The following is a 22,488-nucleotide window of genomic DNA, read 5'->3' on the forward strand; positions in this document are numbered from 1 at the left end:
AGATCGCCGCTGCCCAGGGCAGATCGCCCCCTAAAGGCTCGAGTCCTCCAGAAGCTCTGCCCGCTCCACAACGAAAGAAACTCATCTTGAGGAAACCAAAGAGGAAAACTCCTCAAGTGGTCCAAGAAGATGAAGAAGAGGACGATGAGGCAATAGAGGATGGCCTTATCACCAAGAGGAGAAGGGTGGCGCCTTCTTCACCATCTGTTCCACCTGCCCTTCCAACGCCAACACCACCTTCTCCCCCAGCTCCAACACCAACACCACCTTCTCCCCCAGCTCCAACACCAACACCACCTTCTCCCCCAGCTCCAACGCCGCCAGTCCAAGCAGTGCCCTTGGCGGCTCCACTTCCTGCGGTTGAGGTCAACGAGCCCAACTTCATGGAGAACCCTCCGAGCGTCTCCACGCCATTCGTATCCGCTGGAGAGGATTCTCCTTCAACTGCCTCAATCGCCGAAGCTGCGCCAGGTGGGGATGAAGGTGCTCATAACTCGCCAATCATCATCACCGAGTCCCCCACGTCACCACCACGCCAAGAAGCTCAAATTCAACAACCAATCCAAGAGGGCGGTGGTGAGAGCCAGCACCAGGCTCCTTCAGCGCCTCCACCAACAACGGTTGCAAACCTTCCCCTTGCGGTTAAAGGGATCTGGGGACCCTTCACAGCCAAACTCAGAATGATGGCAGAGGACCTCCCCTCCATCATATCAAAATTTGTGGAGAGCTCCAGCAAGAAACTTCAGGACGACATCTCCGTGCTCCAAGAGGAGAATCGCCTAATAAGGATTGAGGCGGAGAAGTTGTCTTGCAACCTTACAATGGCGGAAATCGAGCATTCGAGAGTGGAGGACGCCATGAGCACTGAGCTGAGGGTGGTGCGTAACGAGGCCACCGATCTACGCCATAAGGTGCACCTCCTAGCTCAAGAGAAAATTGAGCTGGAGAGCAAACTGGTTCCCTACCGTCTCAAGGTGGCTGACCTGGAGGCATCGATCAAAGCAGATGCAGCCAAGGTAGAGAGCCTTGAGAAGAGGTCAGTAGATCGGGAGGTCCTCTTAGGAAAAGTTGAGAACGAGAGGGATGATACCGTGGCTGAGCTCGCCGAAACCAGAAAGGAGAACGAAAAAATCGCTGCAGAGCTGGCTCGGACGCAGGAGGAAAACAAGAAAGTTGCTGAAGACCTCATTCAAGCTCGTGAGAAAACTGAAGAACTAAAGAAATGAGCCGATGAGCTAGAACAGCAAACCGAGGGGCTCAAAAAGCAGCATGAAGAGCTCGAGCTGAGCTCCGCCCAAGTCCTCGCTGCTGGGTTTGACGCCGCCCTGGAGCAATTTGCCTGCCAGTATCCCGATCTGGACCTTTCCATGGTGTCACTCTACAACGAAGTGGTGGATGGGAAGATCGTTCCTTCTGAAGATTAGCTGCTTCCCTCCATCACTTATTCATCCGTTTTTCTCTTGCACAAACTTACTTGTAATAACTTTCCTTTTTTGTATATGTATTTCGAACTGATACCACTTTGTTATGAAGTTTTCTGCTTCTTCATATAATCTCTATGTTAGCTTTATTTCTTCTTGCACAAATCGCTTAAACGAAATTGACTCAGCAATTCTGCGAGCGCAACTGTTCACTAACTGATAGTTTAAGGCATAGTTCACCTGATCTGCTCCATCAAAACGGGCCTTAACTCATGCCGTCACCTAGACTTCTTCTGATCGCCAGGGGGTCTTGGCGATGTATGCTTCCTCCTGCCTTCAAAATTTTGGTTGTTGTTCCCTCATCTGGGGTGGAGGCATCTTTCGGATCCTTCTCTACCTCCCTGAGCTTCAGAACGAGGAACCGGGTGGCTGGGCGTTCTCTTCGAACCTACCTTAGCCACCCTCTAAACTTCTTCCACCCTTCACACCATACCTGAACTCGTTCAGGACGAGAAGGATTTTATCTTGCCTGAACTCGCTCGACGGCGAGAAGGTCTTTAACTCGCCTGAACTCGCTCGACGGCGAGAAGGTCTTTAGCTCGCCTGAACTCGCTCGACAACGAGAAGGTCTTTAACTCGTGCCTCTACATTGCCCCAGGGGCTACATCTTCTCTCCCCTGGAGGCACTGAGGACTTTTTACTGGTGCCTCTACATTGCCCGGGGCTACATCTTCTCTCCCCTGAAGGCACTGAGGACTTTTCACTGGTGCCTCTACATTGCCCGGGGCTACATCTTCTCTCCCCTGAAGGCACTGAGGACTTTTCACTCTTTCTTGCCTCAGAACGCGCGAGGGCGTGGAGGTCTTTTAACTGGTGCCTCTGATCGCCGAAAGACGATGAGGACTTTTAAAACTTTAACTGATGCCGCTAATCGCCGAAAAGCGATAGGGACTTAAGACTTTTTAGAAAGCATGCAACATAACTTCAACTCGCCTTAAATCACATATAAGTGACAAGGTCTTTCTTCAAAACTTTCGGAAAAACAACAAGCATGCAATCTAAAACACTTTAAACTTTGAAAACTCTTCTTTATTGGGTGGCCTCATTAAAAACCCTCCTTAGGGAAAAAAGAGTGCCCCCTTCAAACTGTTTTAATCAGAAACATTGCAAAGCTCTTCGTATTTGTTTTTACTTACAAAGTTTTTAACTGTAATACAACTTGAGGTGCGTGGCGTTCCAAGTGCGAGGAATCGCCCCTCCTTCTAATGTCTCTAAGCGGTAGGCGCCGTTCCCGAGTGCCTCGGTTATCCTGAACGGTCCCGTCCACTTAGGCGACAACTTGTTCTCCATCTCGTACTGGTGGGCCTTCCTCATCACCAGGTCGCCTTCTTTAAACTGTCTTGGCATCACCTTCGAGTTATACCTTCGCTCGATCCTTCTTTTCACTGCCTCAGCCTTTACTCTCGCCTCCTCCCTGACCTCATCGAGCAAATCCAGATTCAGCCTTCTTTTCTCGTTCGAGTCTTCTGCTACAAAAGTCTGGAATCTCGGCGAGCTCTCCTGGATTTCCACTGGAATCATTGCGTCGCATCCATAGACCAGGCTAAACGGGGTCTCATGGGTTCCTGACTGCTCGGTGGTGTGGTACGCCCAAACTATACGGGGTACCTCCTCAGCCCACGATCCCTTGGCTTTCTCTAGCCTTCTCTTCAAACCTCTCAGCAATACACGATTGGCTGACTCTACTTGGCCATTTGTCTGAGGGTGCTCGACGAATGCAAATACTTGTTGAATTCCCACCCCTTCGCACAGCTTCTTCAACAGGTGACTTGCAAACTGAGTCCCGTTATCTGACACCAGACACTTGGGCACACCAAACCGGCACACGATGTTCTTCCACACAAAGCTCTCGATTTTGTGTGCGGTGATCTGGGCCACTGGTTCCGCTTCAATCCACTTGGTGAAATATTCAATTTCCACCACCAAGTACTTCATCTGCCTGACCACCAATGGGAAAGGTCCCAGAATGTCGATCCCCCATGTATGGAACGGCCAAGGGCTGTAAATCGACTTCAACTCCTCGGGAGGCGCCTTGTGCCAATCGGCGTGCTGCTGACATTGCTTGCAACACTGTGCATACTTCTTGCAGTCCTCCCTCATTGTAGGCCAATAGTAACCTGCACGAAGGGTTCTTGCGGCCAGAGCTCGACCCCCGACGTGACTTCCGCATATCCCCTCGTGAAGCTCGGCCATGATTCTTGTAAATTTCTCTCCGTGCACACATTCCAAGAGTGGGTGTGTGAACCCAAACCTATTACAACTCGCCATCAATCATTGTGAACTTGCTAGAATTCTTCTTTATCTTCCTAGCCTCCGTCGGATCTAGCGGGAGGAGGCCATCCACCAGGCATCGTTGGTACTGTGTTATCCACGTGTCTGGCTCATGCGTAGCGCAGATTTGCGTCATGTTCACCCTCTCTCCCCGACATGCTCTTATTCTCGGCGATCTCAAGGTCTCCTGAGTCAGAGACCTGTGACTCCTCGCCGCTTTCTCCGCCGACTTGCTTATTTGGAGAACCAGGTGATCTGCCACAAATGCTCTAGGCGTCTTCAGAGTTTCTTGGATCACCGTCCTCTGCCTACCCCCTTTGCCCGAACTGGCAAGCTTAGCTAGCAAGTCAGCTCGGGCATTCTGCTCTCTGGGCACATGCACCACTTCAAAGGAGACAAAGGAACTCTTCAACTCCTGCACATACTCCAGGTAAGCCGCCATTTGTGGATCTTTGGCCTGGAACTCGCCTGTTACTTGTCCCACGACCAGCAGTGAGTCACTCTTAGCCATCAGCACCCTAGCTCCCATCTCCTTAGCCAGCAAGATTCCGGCGATCAGCGCCTCATACTCTGCTTGATTGTTGCTGGCTTTGAAGGCGAACCTCAGGGATTGCTCAATCAGCACACCGTTGGGCCCTTCCAAGATGACTCCAGCACCGCTACCCTGCTGGTTTGATGACCCGTCCACCGAGAGCACCCAACGGAAATCATCCCCCTCAACTCGTGCCGCTTCTGAAGAGAGTTCGACCACGAAGTCAGCGAAGATCTGCCCCTTGATCGGACCTCGGGGCTCATACTTGATATCGAACTCCGACAGCTCCACCGCCCACTTCACCATCATTCCAGCTACATCGGGCTTCTTCAGAACCTTCTGGATGGGCAAGTCGGTCATCACCAGTATTGTAAAACTGTGAAAATAGTGGCGCAACCTCCTCGGCGAAAATACCACAGCCAGCGCGACTTTCTCCAAGGCCTGATACCTCACCTCCGGGCCCTGCAGCACCTTGCTGACGAAATAAATAGGCTTCTGAGCCTGGTCCTGGTCTTGGGCGAGCACCACACTTACCGCCCTCTCAGTTACAGCAAAATACAACCTGAGGGGGGTTCCTGCCAGCGGTTTGCACAAAACCGGCGGGCTTGCCAGGTACTCTTTAAGCTTGACGAAGGCCTCTTCACACTCCTTCGTCCAGGAAAACTTGTTGTTTCGCCTTAAACATTGAAAATATGGATGGCCCTTCTCTCCGCTGGCTGATATGAAACGAGAAAGGGCGGCCATCCGACCTGTAAGTTGCTGCACTTCCTTCATGGTAGCCGGGCTCCTCATCGCCAAGATGGCAGCACACTTATCAGGATTGGCTTCTATCCCTCTTTCAGTCAAGAGAAAACCCAAGAACTTCCCTGCCTCCACGCCAAAAATGCACTTCTCGGGGTTTTGCTTCAATCTGAACTTGGCGATTGTGGTGAACAACTCCTCCAAGTCCGCGACGTGCTTGCTCTTCTCCAGCGAGGTCACGACCATGTCATTTACATACGCTTGCACATTCCTCCCCAGCATAGGTGCAAGTACTCGATCCATCAACCTCTGGTACGTGGCCCCCGCGTTCTTCAGCCCAAAAGGCATCACCTTGTAGCAGTAGCACGATCTCTCGGTCATGAAGGCGGTCTTCTCTTCATCCATGGGATGCATCTTTATCTGGTTGTACCCCGAGAAGACGTCCAGGAAACTCAGTAACTTACACCCTGCAGCACTGTCCACCAGGGCGTCTATGCTTGGCAGAGGATACGAATCCTTTGGGCAAGCCTTGTTCAGGTCAGTGAAATCGACGCACATGCGCCACTTCCCATTGCTTTTCTTCACTAGCACGACATTGGCTAGCCACTCAGGGTACTGGACTTCCCTGATATGGCCTGCAGCGAGGAGTTTCTGGGTTTCGTCCCTGATCGCCTGCCTTCTCTCCTCGTTGAACTTCCTTCTTCTTTGTCGCACCGGCCTGACCCAGTTGTCCATTGCTAGATGGTGGCACAAGAAGTCGGGGTCAATTCCCGGCATGTCTGAAGCAGACCATGCGAAAGCATCCAGATGCCGCTCTATCACCTTGGCAATCTGGTCTTGGAGCTCAGCCTCCAAGGATCTTCCCATCTTGAAGACCTTTCCCCCGATCTCCCTTTCGAGCCATTCCTCGACGGGTTTGGGTCTAGCTTCCCTGGCGATCACCGCCCTGGCGATTCCCAGCTCCCTCGCTTCCTCTGGGCGGTTCCTCGCCTCTTCTTCCCGCTCAGCATTCTCCCCCTCAGCATCGGCGTCCATCATAGCGACGTCGCCCCCGGCGGCTACCTCCATCGCCGCACCAACAACTCGCCATTCTGTTGGCTTGGGCTTCACACCGGGAGGCGGCGTCGTTGTGATGTAACTTACTGACCTCTTGTTTTTCAGGCTATTCTCATAGCACTTCTTCGCTTCTTTTTGGTCAGATTTGATGGTGATCACCACCCCTTCCATTGATGGCAACTTCACCTTCATGTGCCTGGTCGAAGGCACAACTCCTATTCTGTTGAGTGTTGGCCTTCCCAACAGAATGTTATATGCTGAGGGAGCGTTCACGACGAGGTACTTGATTTTCTCCGTTCTCGAGCCCGCCTCCTCCGTGAAGGTAGTTCTTAATTCTATATACCCCCTAACCTCCACCCGATCGCCAGCGAAACCATACAAACACCCTCCATAGGTCCTCAGCTGGTCAAGGGGCAACTACAACTGCGTGAAAGTCGGCCAGAACATCACATCTGCCGAGCTTCCTTGGTCCACCAGAACCCTGTGGACCTTCCTTCCCGCCGTAACAAGCGAGATGACTATGGGATCGTTGTCGTGAGGCACAACGTCCCTGATATCTTCCCTTGTGAACGTGATGTCCACGTCTGGTGAGTGGTCCTCGAATATGTCCACCGTCATCACAGACCTCGCATACTTCTTCCTCTGTGACGCGGTGCATCCACCACCCGAGAAACCTCCTGCAATGGTGTGGATCTCTCCGTGAGTAGGCATCTCGTGTTGCTGAGCCTCGCCACCTGCTGGCTGGGAGCTCGACGCGCCCCCGTTCTTCTATCCAGCAAGTAATCGTTTAGGAACTCGCTCTTGACCAGGTCGTCGAGCTGGTATAGTTAAGATACTTTTAAACTATTATTATACAGAACATTCACTTTCTTATAGTCTCCTAGGTTATAAAACCATAGATTGTAAATGAAAGAAGTATTAAACATATCAAAATACAATTTGAACACGTGAAATTGTTTTTCAAAGGTATCATAAGTGTTTGAATCAATTAATAGACCTTAGATTGTAAAAGAAGTATTAAACATATCAAAATACAATTTGAACACATGAAATGGTTTTTCAAAGGTATCATAAGTGTTTCAATCAATGAATAGACCTTAGATTGTAAAAGAAGTATTAAACATATCAAAATACAATTTGAACACATGAAATGGTTTTTCAAAGGTATCATAAGTGTTTGAATCAATTAATAGACCTTAGATTGTAAAAAATATATGAAAACACAATTTTAACAAATGAAATTGTTTTTCAAAGATATTCATAAGTGTTTCAATCAATTAATAGACTAAGATTGTAAAAGAAATATTAAAAATATCAAAGCACAATTTTAACACATGAAATTTGTTTTCAATGACATCATAAGTGTTTTCAATCAATTAATAGCGAAAAGAACAAGTTGCAAACATTTAGTTAAGTAATACGCTTGTTTTCAATAGTTAAGATACTTTTAAACTATTATTATACAGAACTTTCACTTTCTTATAGTTTCCTAGGTTATAAAACCTTTGATTGTAAATGAAAGAAGTATTAAACATATCACAACACAATTTTAACACATGAAATTGTTTTTCAAAGATATCATAAGTGTTTCAATCAATGAATAGACCTTAGATTGTAAAAGAAGTATTAAACATATCAAAATACAATTTGAACACATGAAATGGTTTTTCAAAGGTATCATAAGTGTTTGAATCAATTAATAGACCTTAGATTGTAAAAAATATATGAAAACACAATTTAACACATGAAATTGTTTTTCAAAGATATTCATTAGTGTTTCAATCAATTAATAGACTAGGATTGTAAAAGAAATATAAAACATATCAAAACACAATTTTAACACATGAAATTGGTTTTCAAAGATATTCATAAGTGTTTCAATCAATTAATAGACTAAGATTGTAAAAGAAATATTAAAAATATCAAAGCACAATTTTAACACATGAAATTTGTTTTCAAAGACATCATAAGTGTTTTCAATCAATTAATAGCGAAAAGAACAAGTTGCAAACATTTAGTTAAGTAATACGCTTGTTTTCAATAGTTAAGATACTTTTAAACTATTATTATACAGAACTTTCACTTTCTTATAGTTTCCTAGGTTATAAAACCTTTGATTGTAAATGAAAGAAGTATTAAACATATCACAACACAATTTTAACACATGAAATTGTTTTTTAAAGATATCATAAGTGTTTCAATCAATGAATAGACCTTAGATTGTAAAAGAAGTATTAAACATATCAAAATACAATTTGAACACATGAAATGGTTTTTCAAAGGTATCATAAGTGTTTGAATCAATTAATAGACCTTAGATTGTAAAAAATATATGAAAACACAATTTAACACATGAAATTGTTTTTCAAAGATATTCATTAGTGTTTCAATCAATTAATAGACTAGGATTGTAAAAGAAATATTAAACATATCAAAACACAATTTTAACACATGAAATTGGTTTTCAAAGATATTCATAAGTGTTTCAATCAATTAATAGACTAAGATTGTAAAAGAAATATTAAAAATATCAAAGCACAATTTTAACACATGAAATTTGTTTTCAAAGACATCATAAGTGTTTTCAATCAATTAATAGCGAAAAGAACAAGTTGCAAACATTTAGTTAAGTAATACGCTTGTTTTCAATAGTTAAGATACTTTTAAACTATTATTATACAGAACTTTCACTTTCTTATAGTTTCCTAGGTTATAAAACCTTTGATTGTAAATGAAAGAAGTATTAAACATATCACAACACAATTTTAACACATGAAATTGTTTTTCAAAGATATCATAAATGTTTCAATCAATGAATAGACCCTAGATTGTAAAAGAAGTATTAAACATATCAAAATACAATTTGAACACATGAAATGGTTTTTCAAAGGTATCATAAGTGTTTGAATCAATTAATAGACCTTAGATTGTAAAAAATATATGAAAACACAATTTAACACATGAAATTGTTTTTCAAAGATATTCATTAGTGTTTCAATCAATTAATAGACTAGGATTGTAAAAGAAATATTAAACATATCAAAACACAATTTTAACACATGAAATTGGTTTTCAAAGATATCATAAGTGTTTTCTGTTCCTGCCGGTTGACGTAGCTCAAGAGCGTTGCCTCGTCACGATCCTCCTCACCAGCTTCACACCACGTGCCGTTCAAGTCCACACAACAAACAGCCTCTCTGAGAAGTTAAAAAACACAAGGTGGCGCCTCTGCGGCCGGTGGCGCTCCGACGCTCAAGTCAGTGACAAGAGCACCCAAAAACTGAGAGAAAATATGCTCTGTAGAACCGTACTAAAGTGCACACAACCCTAGGAATGAGCCATAATGAAAAACGTACCTCTGCAAATTCTGTTAAGTTTACCTTTATAGCTAGGTTTTTTCTCTCTCCAGGCAGTTACGCTTTGGACGTGTGGCTCGCATCCAACCCTGCACGTGTCACCATCTGGGCTGGGGTAGCAGGTAGTACCCAGCCCTACACGTGTCATCATCTGAGCTGGGATAACCCGAGCGTCATTTCTCTATTGCATCCAACCCTACACGTGCTATCATCTGGGTTGGAATAACAGGTAGCATCCAACCTTACACGTGTCGTCATCTGGGTTGAGGTAACTTGAGCGTTATTTCTGTGTAGTAACCAGTCGCGCGGCTAAGTCCTCTACTCAAGGAGTAAACTAGCACGCAATATGCTCTAGAACACCACCTGACAAGGCGAGTATCGGGTGCAGCAAAGTGCACCATCTCTGTGATATCGCCTGTCGCTAATGGCACCTTCCTTATCGCTGCGCCATGCATGTTCTAGCTGAGGAAACCTTGCCACCAACGAATGTCCACTCTGGGAACCCAAACGACCTTCACGCCCTATGTTGGCGCAACAATCATCTTACTGAAATTATACCCTTGAACTTACTCTACTGAGCCTCCAGCAGCTTCAACGGAGTTTACTGGAAGATTCGGCGATGTGCTCCTCGCGGCGACGTCAGACCACCTGATCTCCCATTATCTAACACGTCGATGACACACAAACCCGGTGACAACCGACCATGTTCACTACAGAACGCCAGTTCCATGAACCAGCGACTATGCTCACTCCTGAACAATTCGTTTCTCACTTGTCCACGTGTTCTGCTGAGCACGCCCCACACGGTCACGTGCCAGGCACGTCATCACGACCGATGACCTGGTCGGTACATTTTCAATCAAATAATAGCGAAAATAACAAGTTGCAAACATTTAGTTAAGTAATACGCTTGTTTTCAATAGTTAAGATACTTTTAAACTATTATTATACAGAACATTCACTTCCACTTTCTTATAGTTTCCTAGGTTATAAATGTTGGGTCTATTAGTGTCTAAGTTCAAGAGGGGAGGGGTGAATTGAGCTTATAAAATTTTCGCAAGAACACACAATTTTTCAGTATTCCAGAGGCAAAAAAGAACAGATTGTTTTTACATGAAACAGATTGATTTTTCAGAGCAGTCTTGGAACAATTTGAATTTTGTTCAATGTAAAATTATGATCAACAGAGAGTTATGACAGAACCAGATCAGCTTAATATAGTGAGGGTGAAGGATACAACTATGCTTAGAAATCAACCAAAAATTACACAACACAAGATTTCAAGAAGTATGATCCTTTCTTAGGTTTTAATGAATGGTCAGTTTGTTCACAATCCACTTAAACCATTATATGCAGCAACCTTGTTTATGATCAGAAAACTTTAACAAATCAGGAAGAACAGTTTTCACTTAACCCATAATTAACAGATTCAATTTCAAAAGAACAGATTTAGTTCTTGACAGAATTAAGCAAAAACCAGAAAAGAGTGCAGGGATGAGAATACAAGATACACACGTTTTTATACTGGTTCACTCATACAGAGCTACATCCAGTCTCACCTTACCCCAAGGTGGAATTCACTAAAAACAGTGCCAATCACTTACAAAACCAGCAGTTCTTGAACACTACAAGAACAACACACAATGCTGAAAAACCCTATTTCAGCACACCTTGCACTCCAAGAAACCCTATCAAGGAGTGACTAACACTTACACCTTTACAAAACAGAATAAAGGAAAGATTACACCTGAAAAGAAGATGCAAGAACCCAAAACCAGTAGTTCAATTTGCTGCAGAACTGCACCAGCACCTTCACCAAGATTCAAGGTTTCCTAGAACAAGCACACTTGAAAATCTCTTTGGAAAACCTTTCAAAAACTCTTTCAATCCTTCTTCTCACATGGAAGTTGTTTGATCTCTGTCAAAAGCGTAATTCCTCAGCACTCTTTCATGTGAGAGAGACATTGTTTATATAGAGAACAGTTTCTAACTTCTTTTCAAAAAACAGTTGAAAAGCAGTTAAGAAAACAACAGATTCAGTTTTGAACTTAACAGATTTATTTTGTGAAAACTGCCAACTCAGCTTAACAGAAATAACTGTCTGAGTGGTTCCTTTGGTGCCCTAACTAACTTGTGAAAAACCTTTCAGCAGACCAAAGAATAAACCTGTTCTTTCACAGTAAAACAGATTAAAGTATAACACACAAGCCAGCTCATCTTAACTGAAATAACGAACTGAGCTTTCCCTTGGTGCCTTAACAGAAATTTAGAAAAGCCTTTTAACAGAGAAGAAATAAACAGATTATTTCTCCATAAAACAGATTTATTTGTGTACTGTTTTAAAACTGTTAAAACCATTTTAAAAAGCTTTTCAAAAAACTATTTAACGAAAGCCTTTTTAACAGAGAAGAAATAAACAGATTCTTTCTCCATAAAACAGATTTATTTGTGTACTGTTTTAAAACTGTTAAAACCATTTTAAAAGCTTTTCAAAAAAACATTTAACCACATCATGTGCTTGATCTAGACTTGGTTAGGCATCTAGGATAGGTTACACAGCAAAAGGCAATCATACACACTTACAAGCCTAATTACAAATGAATCTAAAAACCTATTACAATCTTCAAAGCACTCAAGCCATTTTCTTCATCAAACACACATCAAGCCTTGGTAGGGAAGAAGCTTCCTCCAGCTTCAACAATCTCCCCCTGTTTGATGGAGACAAATTCCCTTTGCTTTGCACAGCTTTGAAGAAGGATCATGACCAAATCTGTACAGAACTGTATACAAAGAAAACAGGTGTTAAAGCAGAACAACAGATTTAGAAATGATATACCTGCAGATTTAACATCTGAATCATATCAGCAGTCACTGTGAATATCATATGCAGAACCTGTACCAAGCTATTCTTAGATTGTTCTCTAGGCTATTCTTCTCCCCCTTTGGATTCATCAAACAGAATGGGAGCACAAAATACCACAGAAACAATAATAGCCATACATAACAGTTCAAATAAAACCAATAAACCATAGAGGTTCATTACAAATCACAAAACAACTAAAAACCAGTGCAGAAACGAAACAGTACATATTAATTCCAAATTGCTCAACAACATATAAAAGATAAAGACTTAGAAATAGGATCACTTGTTGTTGTAATAAAGCTCAGCTAGCTGCACTTGAATTCCTTCAAGTTGATCATCCAAGTGTTGAAACCTGGCATAAGTCATCTCATAATGTGCCTTCTGCTCATCTGTGAGTGTGTCCAGCCTGCTTAGCACCTGTCTTTCAAACATAGACAGAGGTTCACCTCTGTACTCAGGTGCCTCATATGCAACTATTGCATTCTGACTAGTGGCAGCAACATCTTCATGTTCAGCAGAATGTACTGGTGATGCATCCATGTTATGCACTCCATCAGCATTTTCTTCTTCATTTTCTGGATCAGCAGCTTCATTTTCAGCTCTGTTTGCAGCATTCCTTCTGAATATCCAGCTATCATCTTCCTTTTGAAATCCCATCTTAAGGAGAGTGGAGTTGTCTATCTCACTTGCTGCCTTAATTGTGTCATTTCTTTCATTTGTAGTGTCAACTTCAAAGTAATCAATTAGCTTTGACACAAAGATTGCATATGGAAAACGATAGTCTGGTAACCTTGTGGATTTGAGCATATGCTCCACCATAGTACTTACCCAATTTACCTTGAGTTGATTCATGATGCAGTATAGCAAAATCAAGTCCTCTTCATGGAGAGTTGCATGATTACTTCCTCTTGGAGTAAGCTGCCAAGCAATGATGTAGGCAAGGAGTCTTGGAATGATTGTGAGATTTCCAGCATGAAATCTAGCCACTGGTTCAGCAGGATTCCTCACACAACTTCTGTAAAACTGCATCTTGTTGAATCCCTGGATTCCAGCAGTGTTCCCTTTGCTTACCTTCATTCCAGAATATTTGATTCCTCCCACATTGCTCCATATTTCCCTTGTAATCTTCAGCTTCACACCTTTCACATGGGAGACCAGATTTTTGCCATCTTGGACCAAGTTGCTGTAGAAAACTTTCACCAAATCTGGATATACATTTCCAGTCATCTCTATAAAGTTCTTCAGCTTTTGATGCTTGAGCAAGGTTTTTGCTTCAGTCAGATTTTCTTCTCTCAGCCAGGAAAATTCCAGCACTTTGGGTGCATTGACTTGCTTCCTGCTTGTCTCATGGATGTACCTTGTCATTGCTTCAGAGTCTCCAGCAAACCATTTCTCCAGAATGCCTTGGTTGCTACTGGATTGCTCTTTGGATTTCTTCCTTCTGTGTGATGAGGATGCCATGCTTAATCTGTGTTTTCCTGCATCAGTTTATTAACATACAATTCTAGAGGAAAAACAGCATAGATTATTACTCAGAACAGAAACGAAACCTGTGGTGAAGCAAGTGTGAACCTGGACAGCTTATAGCACAAATGAGAAAGTGTGAGAAAGAACTGATTTGAGCTAGGTTTTTATAGAGCTTAAATCAGATTTTAGAAATCACCAATTGTAAAAGAAAATCACTTAAAACAGATTTCAGCAATTATGGATTAAAAGGAAAATCAATTTGATATGCTTCAGATTTTATTCCTGTGGTGCAGCAGATTCAGGTATTGATTTGCACAAGAATATATTGGAACCAGATTTCAATTTGATAAATCAAATCTGTTGCACTTACACACAATCCAATCAGTTGGGATACCCACAAGCTAATTGGCATAGGCCTGCTGGTTAATAACCGTAAAAGCAGTCAACAATAAAGTGAGAGAGAGAAAAATAAATCTTTCTCTTTCCTAGTCACAGTTGTGATTTCTGAAACAGGGAACGAAACATGTTAAAACATAAAACAACAGATTGAAATTTTCACTGCAGAGGACAATTCAAGCTAATAATACCCAATTCATTTAAAAGAAAGTGAAACCTGTCTTTAGCAAGTGGTTTAGTGAATAGATCAGCTAATTGAAATTCAGTACCAATGAATTGTATATCACATGTTCCATTAGCTATATGTTCTCTTAGAAAGTGATGTCTAATTTCAATGTGCTTAGTCCTTGAGTGCATGACAGGATTCTTAGACAGATTTATGGCACTTGTATTATCACAATTTATAGGTATGTTATTTAACAGAATACCAAAATCACTTAGCTGCTGCCTTAGCCATAAGGTTTGAGCACAACAACTTCCAGCAGCTATGTATTCTGCTTCTGCTGTGGAGAGAGCAACACAAGCTTGCTTCTTGCAATGCCAAGAGATTAGACTTGATCCAAGCATGTGACAAGTCCCACTTGTGCTCTTTCTATCAACATTGCAGCCTGCAAAATCAGAATCTGAAAAACCAATCAAGTTCAAAGATACCTTGTTAGGATACCACAATCCAACATCCTTAGATCCTTGCAAATATTTCAGAATTCTCTTTGCTGCATTGTAGTGTGATTCCCTTGGATCAGATTGATATCTAGCACATAGACATACAGCAAACATAATGTCAGGCCTGCTGGCAGTTAGATATAATAAGGAACCAATTAAACCCCTATATTTCGTTTGATCCACTGATTTTCCTGCAGAATCTTGATCCAGCTGACAACTTGTTGAAATAGGAGTGCTGATTGCTTTGCATTGATTCATATCAAACTTCTTGAGCAGTTCCTTGCAGTATTTTTCTTGACTTATGAAAATCCCATCCTTGAGTTGCTTAACTTGTAGACCAAGGAAGAAATTCATTTCTCCTAACATTGACATCTCAAACTCACTTTTCATGGTTTTCACAAAGTCTTCACACATCTCTTCATTTGTGGATCCAAAGATAATATCATCTACATAGACTTGCACAAGTATGATATCTTCACTTTTCTTCTTTAGAAAGAGAGTTTTATCTGAATTACCACGGCTATAACCTTGAGACAGCAGAAATTCACTTAGCCTTTCATACCATTGCCTAGGTGCTTGCTTTAATCCATATAAGGCTTTCTTAAGCATGAACACATGTTCTGGATTCTTGTAATCTTCAAACCCTGGAGGCTGAGATACAAACACCTCTTCATTGATGTAGCCATTTAGAAATGCACTCTTGACATCCATTTGAAACAGCTTGAAACCTTGTATGCTGGAAAATGCTAAAAGAAGTCTGACAGCTTCAAGACGTGCTACTAGTGCATAGGTTTCACCAAAATCAATACCTTCTTCTTGGTTATACCCTTTAGCAACCAGTCTTGCTTTATTTCTAGTGATAGCTCCATGTTCATCCATCTTGTTCCTGTACACCCACTTGGTTCCTATGATGTTCATCTCATGCTTCCTTGGAACCAAAGTCCACACTTCATTGTATTCAAACTGGTTCAGCTCTTCCTGCATTGTTGTTATCCAATTGCTGTCTTGCAGTGCTTCTTCCAGACTTTTAGGCTCAATCTGTGACACAAAAGCTACTGTTCTGCAGAAGTTATTGAGTGAATTCCTTGTTGAGACTCCTTTCTCAATTTTACCAATTACATTGTCAAGAGTGAGATCCCTTGGAGTTTTCCATTCTTTAGGCAGTCCTGCATTCACAGTAGATTCTTTGACAGAATTTGGATTAGTAGCATCAAGCTCACTAGATTGATTCTGTTGCATAATTGTTCTTAAATCATCCATACCAGGTTCATCCATAACAGATTTGGGCACAGAAAAATCTGTTTCATCAAACACAACATGTACAGATTCTTCAACAGCAAGCAATCTTTTGTTATATACTCTATAAGCATGACCATTTATAGCATAACCAATATGTATTCCTTCATCTGATTTAGGATCAAACTTCCCCAAATTATCTTTACCATTATTTAAAACAAAGCATTTGCAGCCAAACACCCTAAGATGACTAATGCTAGGCTTCCTTCCTTTATACAATTCATAGGGAGTTTTTTTAAGAATAGGTCTAATCAATGTTCTGTTAAGCACATAAGAAGCAGTATATACAGCATCAACCCAAAAATATTTAGGTAAACCAGATTCATTTAGCATAGTCCTAGCTAACTCTTCTAGTGATCTATTCTTTCTTTCAACAACACCATTTTGTTGGGGTGTCCTAGGAGCAGAATAACTATGTATGATCCCATGTTTTTCACAATATTTATCAAACTTTGCATTTTGAAATTCTCCCCCATGATCACTACGAATCTGTTTTATCCTATTTTCATTCTCATTATGCAGAACCTTAGCAAGTTTCTTAAAGGCTTTATATGCATCATTTTTAGAAGCAAGAAACAAAGTCCATGCATATCTTGAAAAATCATCAACAATCACCAAAGCATAGTAATTTCCAGCTAAGCTAGCAGTCCTAGATGGTCCAAACAAATCCATATGCAAAACATCCAAAGCTTTATTTGAAGAAACCATATCTTTTGATTTAAAAGAAGTTTTAATCTGTTTTCCCTTTACACAGGCATCGCACAATCTGTTATTTTGAAACTTTATGTTTGGTAAGCCAGAAACAAGTTCCTTAGATTTTAGCTTATTCAAGTGATTTGTGTGAATGTGAGCTAGTCTCCTATGCCACAGCCATGATTCATCATTTTTAGATAGCAAACACTCATTTTTAGAACAGCTCTTAATAATTTCTAGGAGATAAATGTTGTTTACCCTTTTTCCAGTGAACAGCACCTTACCAGAATTTTCATTTGAAATTGTACAAGTATTGGCTTCGAAATTGACTTTGTATCCCTTGTCACACAGCTGGCTAATGCTTAGAAGACTATGTTTTAGCCCTTTAACATATAGAACATTCTCAATAGTAGTTGAATCTTTAGTACCAACATCTCCTCTTCCAAGAATTTTTCCTCTATTGTTATCTCCATATGTGACATGCCCTTCAGCTTTGAGTTTCAGATTTATGAACTGAGTCACATCACCAGTCATGTGCTTTGAGCAGCCACTGTCTAGATACCACTGGTTTCTCCTGCTGTTTTTCTGCAACAAAACAGATTTAGCACATATGGTACCCTTTTAGTCTAGGGTCCAGCATGATTAACACCTTTCCTTAGGAAGCCATTTGGCTAAACCTTTAGGAACAAAATATTTCCTAGCCTTACATGTTCTAGATACATGACCAGATTTCATACAATAAAAACATGTTGCAGTATGCATTGTTTTTGAATTACTGAAAGAGGAAAAACCTGTTTTGGAAGGAACAAAGAAACTGGACAGCTTTTTCACATTACCTTTCATTCCAGGATTATATCCTAAACCATTTTTATTGAAAACAACATTCTGTGAACCTAATAATGTTTCAAGATTTTCTCTTCCCTTAGTGAAATTTGAAAGTGTTTTTAACAAATACTCAACCTGTTTTTCCAGCTTTTCGCAATTATCACAAGTTTTAATTGATGCATGCAAACATGTCAATTCAAGACTAATTAATTCAGTTTTAGCTTTGTGCAGTTCTTCTTCAAGAGTTTTGACCTTTGGTTCAAGTACCTTATTTACTTTATTCAATCTGTTGCACATAACAGCCAACCTGTTTGCTTCATCATGTGTTTCCTTAAAGGCTAATAGCAGTTGATCATAGTTTTCAGAATCAGTGGAGAAATCACTTACTGAGTCAGAGTTGGATCCCTCATCATTCACCATGAAGCAAAGATTTGCTTTTTCACTTTCAGTTGAAGAATCACTAGATGAGGATACATCATTCTCTTCCCATGAGATATATGCTCTTCTACCTTTCCCTTTGTCACTCCTCTTGCTTGCTGATTTTTCTTTACTTTGATTGTTTGGACAATCAGCTTTTATATGACCTGGTTTACCACATCCAAAACACGTGTAATTGGAAGAATTTGAATTAATAGGTTGTTTGGAATACCTCTTTCTCTGCTGAGTTCTGTCACGGTTTTTCTTTCTAAGAAATCTGCTGAATTTCCTGGTGAGCAGACTCACAGTCTCATCATGTTCTGGATCACCTTCTTCGTCACTTGTATCATGTTCTATGGTAGTTTTCAGAGCAATTCCTTTGGCCTTCTTTTCCACTGTTTCTTGTTCTTTCAATCTTTTCAGCTCAATTTCATGTTCTATCAGCTTTCCAAAAAGTGCTGCAGTGGACATCTTGGATAAATCTCTGGATTCTGAGATTGCTGTTACCTTAGGCTGCCAGCTCCTATCAAGACATTTCAATACCTTAATGTTAAGCTCTTCCTTGTCAAAGACTTTACCAAGGCCAGTGAGGTGATTTACAATGTGTGTAAATCGTTTCTGCACATCTGCAATACTTTCTTTAGATTGCATTCTGAACAGCTCATACTCCTGAATGAGTGAGTGCTTCCTTGCCCGTTTCACATCATCAGTTCCTTCATGAGTCACCTCTAGTACATCCCACATCTCCTTTGCTGAGTTACATTGAGAGACTCTAAAGAACTCATCCATATTCAGTGCAGAGGTGATGATATTTTTGGCTAAGGAGTCATATTGGGCCTTTTTCTTCTAAGTTTCACTCCATTCAGACCAAGGCTTCTTTATTGTTTCATCTTTCACAACCTGCATAGGTATAAAAGGTCCACTGACCACTGCATCCCAGATTCCCATGTCAATAGATTCCATAAAGATCTTCATCCTGATTTTCCAGAAAGCATAGTTAACACCACCAAACATAGGAGGTCTATTAATAGATGCACCTTCAGCAAAAGGCATTTTAAACTCAGACATCATACACACACTTGAGCAAAATACAAGCCCTAGCTCTTGATACCAATTGTTGGGTCTATTAGTGTCTAAGTTCAAGAGGGGAGGGGTGAATTGAGCTTATAAAATTTTCGCAAGAACACACAATTTTTCAGTATTCCAGAGGCAAAAAAGAACAGATTGTTTTTACATGAAACAGATTGATTTTTCAGAGCAGTCTTGGCACAATTTGAATTTTGTTCAATGTAAAATTGTGATCAACAGAGAGTTATGACAGAACCAGATCAGCTTAATATAGTGAGGGTGAAGGATACAACTATGCTTAGAAATCAACCAAAAATTACACAACACAAGATTTCAAGAAGTATGATCCTTTCTTAGGTTTTAATGAATGGTCAGTTTGTTCACAATCCACTTAAACCATTATATGCAGCAACCTTGTTTATGATCAGAAAACTTTAACAAATCAGGAAGAACAGTTTTCACTTAACCCATAATTAACAGATTCAATTTCAAAAGAACAGATTTAGTTCTTGACAGAATTAAGCAAAAACCAGAAAAGAGTGCAGGGATGAGAATACAAGATACACACGTTTTTATACTGGTTCACTCATACAGAGCTACATCCAGTCTCACCTTACCCCAAGGTGGAATTCACTAAAAACAGTGCCAATCACTTACAAAACCAGCAGTTCTTGAACACTACAAGAACAACACACAATGCTGAAAAACCCTATTTCAGCACACCTTGCACTCCAAGAAACCCTATCAAGGAGTGACTAACACTTACACCTTTACAAAACAGAATAAAGGAAAGATTACACCTGAAAAGAAGATGCAAGAACCCAAAACCAGTAGTTCAATTTGCTGCAGAACTGCACCAGCACCTTCACCAAGATTCAAGGTTTCCTAGAACAAGCACACTTGAAAATCTCTTTGGAAAACCTTTCAAAAACTCTTTCAATCCTTCTTCTCACATGGAAGTTGTTTGATCTCTGTCAAAAGCGTAATTCCTCAGCACTATTTCATGTGAGAGAGACATTGTTTATGATCCTGCCGGCAACTCGAACGTGGAGGAATCGCTTCGTAGCACTCTCTGCCCTGACCACGCGACTGCGTCTTCTGTAGAATCACCCTCAGAACCTTCTCTTGGATCTCCAAATGTGACCTGCAAAATACACAGACGGCGCCTCTAGCGGCCGTTTGCACTCCGACGATCAAGTTAGTTCAACAGAACCACCAGAAACTGGAAACTTAGTAAAAATGTGTATCTGAGAAAAACTTGCACTCTGTTTTTCTTCTCCTCCCCCCCTTTTTTCTCACTCTCCCTCTGGTTCCTCCTTTTATCTCTCTTTCCCTGTTTCTGGGCATAACAGAATTCTGTTATGCTTTTCTGGCATGTGTCAGAACCCTGTCGTGCTTTTCAGAGACAGCGTACCTTCAGAATCAGCAATGGGGAGCGTGAGAGTCTGCGCATGCCTGCGCTTGGCTGCGCCTGTCTGTACCTTTAGCGGTACGGAGTGCTCTTTTATCTGGACCGCGCCCCTCTCAGATGGTGACATGTGGAGGCCTGCAACTCACATCTAACCACACACGCGTCACTTACTGGAAGGGCTCTAGCGCCTCTCTTTGTCTGCCTAAGTTACGCCCTTGCGGAGTAACTTAGGATGCTTCTCTTATCTGGGTAAATTGCATACTCTTAGCAGAGCGTCGGGTGTGGCTGGTCTAGGCGCACTCACCAAACGTCACTCTCTGCGTAGGCGACTTACCCTTCGGGATGACACGCACGTAATGGGTTGAGGGAATCACCAATCACCGACTGGCTTACTAGTTCCCTCAGGCCACTCTCGTGCATGATTCCTTGAGGTGTGCTCATGCGAGGTCCATGCGTAACGCTCTCGCTGGGAACCTTAGTCCCAGTTTAACTGCGTGTAACACGAGACCCCGATGACAATACACCCGATGAATGATCAGTGTTTATTCGCTACTCGCGCTCTGCCCTCAGGCGCGAGTCTGGGAACTGGTCTGCTGGTGGTCACTTGGCTACTGACCACCGATCACCATTCTGGGTGATCTATCCCCCGACCCCTCTGCCGCCTGATCTGTCGGTGGTAACTTGGCTACTGACCACCGATCACCTCTCTTGGCGATCGTCCCCCTACCTCTCTGCCACCTGGTCCACGTGTCACCCTGCGAGTGGTCCACGTGGTTCTCTGATGCTGATGTCATCGACTACCGATGACCGATCGGATCACAAGCCCCCCAGTCTCGAGTCGAGAACTCGTTCTCAGCGAAGAGACTAAGTGGTCGTGCCCTCAGTCCACGTGGCAAGTGGGGCCGCCTCACGTGCCACCTCACGTGCTGTTTCTTTAACGTTTGGGCTTCCTTCCTTAATCTCGCGACACGTGGCACCATCAACGGCCAGCGTTGTGCGTCGCTAGCGCTTCTCTTATTCAAAATGGCGCGCCCTCCCACTGTTCCTCCATCTTCTTCATTTGACTCCCAAACTCTCCGCGAACTTTTCTTCTGCGCACCCATCTTTCTTCGAATTCTCTGTGATCCTATACTCCTACGATCATTCAAAGGTATGGTTTTTCTTTTCCCTGGACCCCTTGTGGTCATCTTTACTGATTGCATTTACCATTCTAGTTATCATGCATTCACCGTCCCTGTTTTTCTTCTTCTCAACCCGCGCTAGGGTTTTTCTCATGTTTCCGCTTTGACTTCTGCCTCCCCTTCTTTCTCCTTTACCTGGGCATTTCTTCCTCATTCCCCCTCTATGTTTTTCACCGAACCATCCATCACTCTCTCCCTTTCTATTTCTGACCCTTCGTTTTCCTCCATTGCAGCTATCTCTCGATGGCTCGCTTGAAGCAGACCGCTCGCGTCCTTGCCTCTTCTTCTGGTGCACAGCCCTCCGCGAGTGCACCAGCTTCGCCACCGCCTGTTGTCACCTCATTCCATGACAACGCCAAAGTCTATGACTGGGCCCCTCTGGCGTTGCTATCTGAAACGTCCATCTTGCTACCTGAGGACCATCTTAACTCGCTTCTGAGCCACGACCCGGATGAACCCTCGTGTTCCATAGACAGGGAAAACGACTTCCACATCCGAGTCCGCATCCCTCCCCGAGGGATGCCCATTTGCGCTGACGACAGGGCCACCAATGGGGTGCCCTTCGTTTTTGTTTACTCCGCAATCTTCAAAAGGTTGAGGCTGCGACTCCCCTTCACCTTCTTCGAGAAAGAGCTGATGATGGAGTTGAACGTCGCGCCCTGCCAACTCCACCCCAATGCCTGGGCCTTCATCCGGGCGTTTCAGATTCTGTGCAACCACTTTGGGCACAACGCCTCGGTGGAGGTGTTCCTCTACTTCTTTGAGGCGAAG

Source organism: Phaseolus vulgaris, chromosome 8 (genome assembly GCF_051622355.1).
Source record: "Phaseolus vulgaris cultivar YP4 chromosome 8, ASM5162235v1, whole genome shotgun sequence".
In the NCBI taxonomy this organism is placed as follows: domain Eukaryota; kingdom Viridiplantae; phylum Streptophyta; class Magnoliopsida; order Fabales; family Fabaceae; genus Phaseolus; species Phaseolus vulgaris.